Genomic DNA, 10,308 nt, shown 5'->3' on the forward strand with positions numbered 1-10,308 from the left:
GGTGCAATACAGCAGCTTTGATGTCAATAGAATGTCRGTCTCTGTCGACTTCGTTCAGACTGAACTTAATTGCAGGAACTGCATTAATAGTCAACATAAGCCATCTGTTTAAACATGCGTGTTTTGAAAAGAACTGCTGTGTACAATAAACATGCTCAATTGTAATGACTCACATATCTGTTCATGTGAAACAAAGATTTGGCAATTTCCCTGACAAAAACAGTCAATTGCAGGTTAAAAGTATTTTTACATCAAGTTAATTCATTTTCATGGCAGGTCCAGTGATCTGACAGTTTAAAGGCAGTCTGGGAAGWATGTTCACTGCAGAGCTGATGAACCAAACTGTTTGGCCAGCCGTCCCTCAAGAACCCGTTTGGTAAGTCCAAGCTGCACCAAGAAATATCAGCAGCTCATGACATCAAGTGGCTGGCAAGCACATAGTTACAGTTGCAAAGTGTTCAAAACATTTGTCCAGTGTGCACATGGAAGCTGGGTACTGCGTCCCAGGGTTAATTCCAAAGCAAACAAAGGAAACCTGGTGGTAAAGGCAGCCTGGCTGGGTGCTATCTCTAACCACCATGGGCTCGTGAATGGGATAAGCATTCACCTTGATTATACATTATCCTGATCCCTGACTGTGTATGGGGTGAAGCTGTTACTATCTCCTTTGCAGGYCAAAGCTGCTTCAAGCAGCTGGCACACACCTGAAAATTATGTGGGACAACTCGGAAATATGCAACCTGCCATTTTATCTGGCAGACTGACTAGGAAAAATAGAATTTCAGTCCTTTGTTCTTTCTTGAATATAACAGTTAATATGCACTTCCAAGAATGAAACAACCTGCCATTAGCTATCACTTGTGGTGTCATTTCTAAGTAAGCTTTGTTAAATTAATCATTGCAATGCACTAGTGCCTCGACTTATTCAGCAGCAGCATAAATTATGAATCTGCTTTCAYATACACTGAGCAGGGACAGAGTCTGGCTGTGTGCTTCCCTCTCACGTGTACATAGTAGAATTCTGTTACATTATTGACAACACTTACTGGTGCCTGTATAGACAGACTCAGAAACTGGATGGGGTGAAGGGAGGAAAAAAAAACTCCATGTGGTCAAAGCACATCGTGTATTAGCAAATCCAAAAGCTTTCCTCACCTGAACAGTTAGCTTGACATCATTATAGCCTGGCTCTTTTCTTTTGTTTTTACCCCTAGAACCATTTTAAACCCCTGGGGGATATAAATAGGTCTCTTATTTCCTAAACTATTCTGTTGCACAAACTGCTCGCTCCAATGAAGGTGCAATGCTTCATTAAATTAGGAGGACAATAATTGTGTTTTATGATGTACTTTAATATCACCAGTTTCCTCATTAAATGTTTTCTGCTTCATATGCCTGAGCAAGTCCTGCTCTGTCAGTGGATTTTGTTAATGTTTATATTGCAGTGACGTTGAAGTGGACATGGTGTAGAAAAAACCCGTAGAACTAAAGTTCTGTGTGGTATAATGGATTGCTCCTTTCCCTTTACATCCTATTATGTCTTAATTTGTAGTTTCCTGAAATTCTGGTAGCACAGGCCCGTGTTAGTTTAACCATGTGTGTATGTTCAAGACTATGGTAAAAAGAATTTACACTTCTGATGTATTATGGGCAAAAACTTCTCTTCAGACATTTCTGTATCACGTGTATGATAATACATGTTTATCTAGCAGATTGTTTCGGAATGAGGGTTCAGGATCTTTCTTCAGAAAAACACTGAACAACTCCTGTTTGCACTTCTAAACTGATGTCAGTCTGGGTGATGCATTTGGAATTSCATACTGCAAATCTTTTCATCCTTTGACTTTAGTCCTGCAGCCTACGCAATCAAGAATCTTGTTAACTTACGTGTAATGAGCCGAGAAATGAATCATGACAGAATCCCAGGTTGTTGTACACTGGTAATCAACCAAGCAAGACTTCAGCCTTGCCAAATTATTTTGTCAATGTACTTTTCAGGTTTAAAGTCTTACCTAGTTTTCTAACATTTGTATTTTTACTTTTGACATTGCATCTTGCATGAGTGTTTAAAGTTTTTAACTTGACACTCGGGACATTCTGAGATTCCCTTTGCATGTGATGAAAGCAGGGCTACACCACAGATATTTGTAGTGCTTAAAAAAAAAAAAAACCAAAAAAAAAAAAACCCACCGAAATGAGTGAGACATATTATTACATTTCTGGTATTAGCAAAACATATAAGCAAAGCACAGAAAAGTCATCTCCTGTGTTTGGAAGGTGAGAGTGAATAAAAGGAACAATGGYAGTGTGATTTGAGGAAGCAAAAATKGAGCCAAATTCCTCTCAGAGCAACCAGAATGAACAAAAGGAAATGGGCACAGACTGAAACATGGGAAATTGCATTTAAACAAAAGATGACACAGGAGAAGGAAGCAGAGAAAAAAGCCACTGTTTTACTCTGAGGGTGGGGAAGCRCTGAAACAGGATGCCCARAGAGGTTGTAGTCYYCATCYTTCAAAGATACTCCAAGTCCAGCTGAGCACGGTCCTGAGCAGGCRGCTGTAGCTGACCCTGCTTTCAGCAAGGGGCTGGGCTGGGGATCTCTGGGTCTCTGCCAGCATTGATTATTCCAAGATTCTGAGGCTGACAAAAATTATGGGCCAAAGCCATAACAAAGACTGCTTTTCTTTAGGAAAAAAGGAGTTCTTATCAAGCAAAAGTGAAATATGAGCTGTACTCAGTCTTTAAATAGTATTTCTTTACAACACAAACAGTGAGTGGAAATATAAATAAGTGGAGCAGATTAGTTCCATACTGGTAGTCCAAGCCTGCACTTTGGTTTTCACTTTATTGGTTTTTCTTCCAGTAACTTCCCTGAGAGGACACTGCATTTTGACTTTTCAGAAGTCCCATGGATTAAATCTCCCTTTGGTTTTGTTCATATTAATGCAATTCTCAAGTGCTCTGCTCATCTCCTGTGCTTACTTCCAAGGGTGATAAATCATTCCTATCAGCTGGACATGTGTGTTGTCCTGTAMCTTCCACCCAGTCCCATTCCTAAACAACCTCAACTCACTCATTCCTAGCAAGATATCTCCAAAACAGATGGCTAAAAATAGTAACATACAGAATTATTCCAGCTGGTTTCCATACCTCTTTGTCTACATTTACTAGATGTGGCTGATTCTTTCCAATAGATCTATTTAGGACAAGTCTTAGGAAACACACTTTTGAATTAGATTTGTGCTTAGGATTTATGCAAACTTGGAAAATGTTCARTGTTCCCAGTGGGTTAAGAATAGCTCTCAGTTTCACCAGTGATTTCATACTAATGGTTTTGTTTCAGATTCCTCTGGATTATACCAGAGGAAATACCCCAGCAAAACATTCTGCTAAAAGGACAGCTGGGTTAATAAGCAACAAAGCTGCAAGATAGTTTTGTAACCTTTACTAACAAAAACCAGAAATTTTATCTTAAAAATGTAAAACAATTTCTTGGGCACACTGTGTTCTCTGTCACAGGGTTAATCACCTGTCAGAGGAGAAGGGTGAATATTTTCCTTTACAGAACCCCATTTGACAATGCCCTCACTCCCAAYCCAGCCATCCTCCATCACTGGTGGAGCACATGTGGCAGACAAACAACACTTAGGGCTCTACACTGTTTTTCCTATCCATTAGAAATCATCTGTGGATGTTTGACTCTCCTCCTTCCCCCACAGACTAGCTGATCCAAGACTGCACAGCTGAATTGCTGTCTTGAATGAGYTTTGACAGCAGCTAATTAGGGGTGTGAAAGTCAGCTTTTACCACCACAGTCACTTCATCACCGTTTGTGAGATTGCTTTTGCCAACACTCAGCATGAGCTATTTGCCTTTACAAGCTTTACTGCGTGATCCCCTTCTCCCTGACTTCAACTCCATCTTTAGTGTCAGCTTGAGCACAGCAGTCCCTGCAGGCTGGGCAGCAGGATGTGCTGAGCCTGTCTAACACCRAAGCTTTGGCAGGAGCAGTGCTGGGGCCTCCAGCTCAGCTGAAGTTCTGACATCCAGCACTGCAAAAGCCAGCTGTGCCCAATGCCCAATCCTTGTGTGAAATGTAAGGGTGAGGATCTCAACAGAAAGCAATTCTGGCAGGTACAGCTCTGCTGTGGGCACTGGGCTGCCAGAAAGGATCAAGCAACACATGTTTAGAGCTAGGGTATCTTCTAGAATCACAATTACAAAAATGAAATAATCTGCTGAAATCACACAAACCTCAGAGGCAAGCTGAAGCTGGCTCTGGGATTTYRAGACATCTCTTACTGCTACTATATYTACTGGTACAGTAARTGCAGGTTTATTGCTCAGCCAGTGGTTAGCACAGGAAGATTTGACCAAAACAAACCCCACCCTACCAAAACCAGAACAAGGACTGGAGTTAAAGGGTTTTGCCTTCTGGAATTGTGTGCTTTCATAATGGGCTTACAGAAATGATCCTGAATATTCATACAATGCATTTCTAAGCGCCTTCATCTCATCCTTCAGCTCTGGGCATGAGCAAATGAGCACCTTTAGTATAAGCCTCTTACCTGAGTGACATTTCTCAATGTCTTTCTCACCTCTTAAGACAGGGAAAAGTTCTTCCTTACAGGCAACTGAGGAACTGGTGAGACATAACCATATGAAAACCACAGCACACAGGGATGCAAGCATYGGGAAACTAAAATTGTGTGGGCCTCCTCTAATTGACAGCGACAATTTAAACAGACAGGCTGTGACTTGCTTCCCTGTAAATGCTTCTTCACCACGACAATGTAATGAAGACAGACAGAATGCCTGGTCCTCCCACTAAAAAGAAGCAACTCTAAGGTTTTTCAGGTGACCTTCTTTCATCTTGTGCTCCTTCAAATGTTTCCTGATTTTGAACTGAAGAGACTGAGAAAGGTAAGTAGAAAAATTATTTAGATTTAACAGAACAGAGGCAATCTTGTTCAGTTCTTTCCTGTCTAGTACATGCAATGCTTGACAAGGTCAGGTTCTTACTGTACCACTCAGAATAGCTAATTTAGCAGCATTAGAATATTTATAGCCAGTAACAGAGAAGTAGTAGAAGAAAGAATAACAAAATCAGAAGACAGAGCTGTCTGGTCACTTGTGATTATCTGAGCAAAAGGGGCTGTGAATTTTACTCAATCCTATTTATTGGATGTTTCCTATCATCTCATTGACTGTGCTCAGTTCCCAGAACCTCACCCCAATTGCCATGTACCATAACCAGTGCTGTAGCCGTTTCTGTTCCTGACAGGAACAAAGAACTCCTAGAAGCTCTTTTCCTCTCATAAGGATACCTTAAATGCAAAAATGCAGCAGCCCAAATCATGACCTGCTTGTCAATCCTAATGGAGGCACAACAGGCCAATACCCAAAGAAGAAGTAGCCCCTTCCCCACTCTGTAGGCAGCACAACACTGTGCACAGCCCAGGCTGAGATCTGCTTTGGGGCATCACTCCTGTGTTTTACATCAATCACCTCCATGCAAAGTAGGTTAGTTCACTCTACAACATTAAACTGCATTTTACCTCTGCTATGGGGACAGATTGTTCAGCATCAGCCTTTGCTTCTAAGGCACTATTAATAATAATATTAGAGTACATTTMAGTGGCAATCACTAGCATTAAGTCTGTACTGAAATGCCATTTAAATATGCAGATTAACCTCACACACATTTTTTTTGTTCAGGTCACACAGTACTGGAAAACAAATAGCATCTAATGATGCCATTCATTCTGTGAGTGTAAGGCTACTGTGTGTTTCAATCAAACATCCTGCTGTAAAAAGCCATCAATAGATGTGACTCATTACCTTTCCTACCCTGGCYAAATATCATGGCCCACAATTCAGACATCTATGCAAGACAGAGCTCCAATCCTGATGCAAGACAATTTACCAGCATCCAACAGTTGGGAATGGCCCAGTGAGGATCGGGCAGCCTGGTGAGCACAGCTCGTGGCATGACCTCCCTAGCAGTCCTGCAAGAGAGGTTCTCACACTGAGCAAATGGACACAGATTTCTCCAGGACAGCTTCCCCAGCTTGGCAACCCACAGAYAGGCTTTTCACAGATTTGTACATTCATCTAATTGCTCTTTCCTCAGTTCTGTGGGGAAACTAAGAGTTACTCACAGCAATTACCACCTAGATTATAAAATAGAAGTATTTTTGCCCTTTAGACCCCCTCATATGTTCAGTCTTGCACCACAGTCACTGTGGCTGACTGAAAAGCCAAGCTCCAGGAACAGAAGTATCACCCTTCCCAAAAAGCTCCCTCAAAGGAAGCACTTGGAAGCAGCATAGGTGATATGTTCAGCAGTGCCTCTCCAAAGCCAGTCTGGGAAATGGGAGCAGCTTAGAAAAAGTGATGCAATAAACAGAATTTGATACTGCAGTCACTATGCTGCCTAATCCCCAATCTACAGGTCTGTCCTGTTAGGATTTTTAGGTCACATGTGTTTGCTTCCCTTGGTATTATCTCTGAACTTTACCTGAAAAKGAGCTCAKTTACAGGAATTGCCTTCTACCCTACCATACCTCAGTATAKTGCAACTCAATTTGTATTTGAGATAACCTGAGTGGAAAGAAAAGGATAACCTTCTGGAAAGAAAAACATAAGCCTTGTTTTGCAGTAACATGTTTCCAAAACTCAAGAGACATGCTCGAAATAACTGCATTTGAAAAGGCCAGCACAAGTATTACTTCCAGTGCAGCTGAAACAAATAATATTTGCTTAGCAGAACATGAGTCCAGGATCTTGGCACAAAGACCTTCTTTTCCTCGAACAATTGTCTGGGTTTTTGGTTTTGTTTCTTTTTTTTTTAATTTAAATTAAGATGTGATCTTCCAGCCAGTGAGCACCACTGAACACAGCTGACCAGACTACCCCAAAACAGGAATTTTGCTTGGAAGCATCATTTATGGTCCCATATTTTCATGCTATTTAACAAGTTCAGAAAACTTCTGATGATAATATTTCCTAACTCTGAGTAGATGTTTACTAATGCCAGGACATTGATTTTCTTCTTGCTGCTGACTCTAACACAAGCATTGAGGCATCAGGAGTTTTTCCAGGCTGAAGTATCCAGTTGCCTTCTTGTTTGCTTATGCAGGTGTTTTACGTAATTGCCCCAATAAGGCTGACGCTTACGGAAAGCAGCTGCAGCATAGGCAGCCCYGGAGGTGTTCACCACTTACAGCTTAGCTGACCTCTAAGAGCATAGGAAAACAAGTCCTGTGCTCTCGGACAGTCAAGCAAATGGAAGTATTCAAATAGTATTACGGCTTTGCATTGTTAATAACATCTGAAAGCAACACCCCAAACCTTAAAAGGGATCAAATTGCCCCAAAATGTAAAAAGACTTACTAAAATTGAGGGGGAACCCACCAAAAGTATTTTCTGTCTAGTGTTACAGTCATGTATAGTCTAGTCAAATAGGTACTCAATTCAAAGTTCTTTTATTAAAGAATAAAGCAATAAAAAAATCTACCAAAGAAACATAAGCAAAATCCATCTRTCCTTCCTGGGCTTAAATTCTGCCTTTGAACTGGATCTGCAAGTCTTCTACTGCTTTGCTTTGTCCCCCCTAACCTGTAGGCCTATCATCAAAACTCTGTGAGGACGCTTTCTCAGAAATGTATCCGTTTTTATAGAGCCTTAAAACCAGCTACAATTCTTTTCAACCAACCAAAGATGCAGCCTTCACCTGTTTAAATAGATGAGCCCAGCTGGAAACTTATCTTCCTATGACAGGAAGGGAGAACTCCTTCCCTGCCTGMTGTAGGATGAGATTTCAGAAGCACAATTCTTTTCTGGCAGTAATTGCAGTGTGCCCGTTGGGCTGCAGAAGGGAAGCCTCAGGGGAGAAGATCTCATTGGTATGTATGAATATCTGCTAGAGGGAGTGGGGAGGCTCGAGCCAGGCTCTACTCAGCAGTATCCAGTGACAGGATAAGAGGCCAGAGGACAGACTGAAATACAGCCAATTTCACTTGTGCAGAAAGAAAGGCTCTCCWGCTTTAGGATGGTAAAATGCTGGGCTGTGTTTGCCGAGCAGATTGTGGAGTGTCCATCCTTGGAGACACTCCAAACCCAATGGGACATGGTCCTGGGGAGCTGGAGCTGCCTGTGCTTCCAGCAGGAGTCAGGTGGCATCATCCCCTGAACCATCCCACTGTTCTGTTTGTGTGCAGGACAGTGCTGGCATGGCACATGGCATATGGCACATGGCACATGGCACTGGCACATGGCACATAGCACATGATACATGGCACATAGCACAGGGCACATAGCACATGGTACATGGTACATAGCACATGGCACATGGCATATGGCACATGGCACATAGCACATGACACGTGGACACCCACCATACTGTGACTGTACGTGATCCTCTGAGGCCTGTAACTGTTCTGTGTTATCTCAGTCAATCCCACCATGTGAGCATTCCTATGAAGAGACCCTAAAGCCTCAAGAACTGAAAATGCCATGGTGGATGAGTGACAAGCCTGAAGAGGGAGTCTCTGCCCTCCTTCAGGAGACACCATGCAATAACTAACTAAATTGGCGTATTTTTTTTCAACATTATTGATTCTTCTTTGAGGTCACATCTTTTAATTTCACTTCTCCCACTTCCTTTAGGTTTTCCCTTATGACAAATTTGCCCAGATCCAAGGATAAAAGTGACAATGCATCACCTCCATCTGAGCAGTGTATCAGTAGATTTAATTCTTTCCCTTAGCACAAARAGATTATTATTCCATTTTACTTCAGGGGACTTCTGGGAATTCACCCATCCATTTGCCTGTGTGAGTTGTCCTTTGTACAAGGATTCTGTTTTTAGAAGCCTCTCACGTGAGCTGGATCAARGATTAGCAGCAGGCATTTCTGAGCACTTGTGGTCACAGTTAACATCCTTTGGGCTTTCACTGCTATCAGAAGTTTTCTATCAGCACTTTTTCTGCTATCCTTCCTACTTCAGTCTGAAACAGAAGCAAAGGATTCATTGGTCAAGGAATACCACAGTCTCCCTGTGAGTAGTTCCACGATTTGCAGACAACTAAACTCTTGCCAAAATAGGCAAGGGGGAGATTCTGCTAAAATCTTTGTGAAATAGCTTTTAAGGTGTGTATTTGGGCAGAAGCAAGGCCATGTTTCTACAGCCTCACARGGAATACAGAAGTAAATCTTTGTTTTCTCTGCCCCATGCCTGCTTGGATTGCTCCTCCATTAAGGCTTATCTCYCTTCACATAATGAAGCCTGCAACTTAATCAAGGGAGGCAGCAACAGGCCTGCATTTTCAAGACAGTTTTGCCTCCTCCCACTAATTTGTCCATTTTACYCAGCTCCAAGTCCACCTCAGCAGGAGAAAWAAAATAAAAGGAAGATGGTCTCAAGCATGCAGGAGTTCTGCACCYTTGCCTTTCCCCTGGCACTGAAGCAAGTGCTTCAGCCACTCAGCATTTGCTGACAGGACAGATTGATTACATTGTATGACAATGACTTGAGCAAGGTATGCATCAATTCATTACCTGAAGCAGGAATTCAATGCCAAGATCCCAAACTGAGCTTTGCCCTTGCTGCACTGATATCTTATCTGCTTCAGSTCCAGAAAGGATTCAATAACTGAATTGCGGAGGGCTATGGCTCTCAGCTGCATTCCTGACCAAAATGGAATCACCTGGCAACTTGTTTCTGAGGGCTGTGAAGCTGACCATGGCAAGGGAAGGTAAATGAAGATGCTGACTGTGCTGTAGCCATCRCCCAGACAGGAGCCTGTTGAGTGTTGATACTGACAGGCTGTGTAAAGAGAGCGCTGCCTCCAGTGGCTTTCAGCTGCTTCTCAAAACTCATCTTGTTATCCTCAACACAAACTTACAGCGGCCTTGGGAATACAAACGCACCTGTTGTAAAAGACCTCGTTCCCCTCCAAATGCAGGGCTCATTAAAACATTAGTTGGTGTAAATATGAGCACTGTTAAAATGGTCCATTGCACTAATGTTGTACCAAGGAGCCAACAGAGTTCAGGGTGTWCTGTGTGCGCAGGCTGTTACCCTTAGGGACCAGGAAGAGTGAAAAACACTTCCACCTGAACTTTATGGCCTGAAAGCCATAAACTMGAATAGCCTTGACTTGGTAACAGCRTAATCCTTTGTCCTAAAGGCAAACTAGCTCGGTCCTACTCCACAGGCAGAAGGTCTGTTCCACAGCCACCTTTAACACCACATACCTCACAGAATTTAAAGGGTTGAACAGTAAAACAAGGCACAAGAGC

The sequence above is a fragment of the Malurus melanocephalus genome, unplaced genomic scaffold, assembly GCF_030028575.1.
Source record: "Malurus melanocephalus ecotype Western Australia unplaced genomic scaffold, MMel_1.1 scaffold_96, whole genome shotgun sequence".
Lineage (NCBI taxonomy): Eukaryota > Metazoa > Chordata > Aves > Passeriformes > Maluridae > Malurus > Malurus melanocephalus.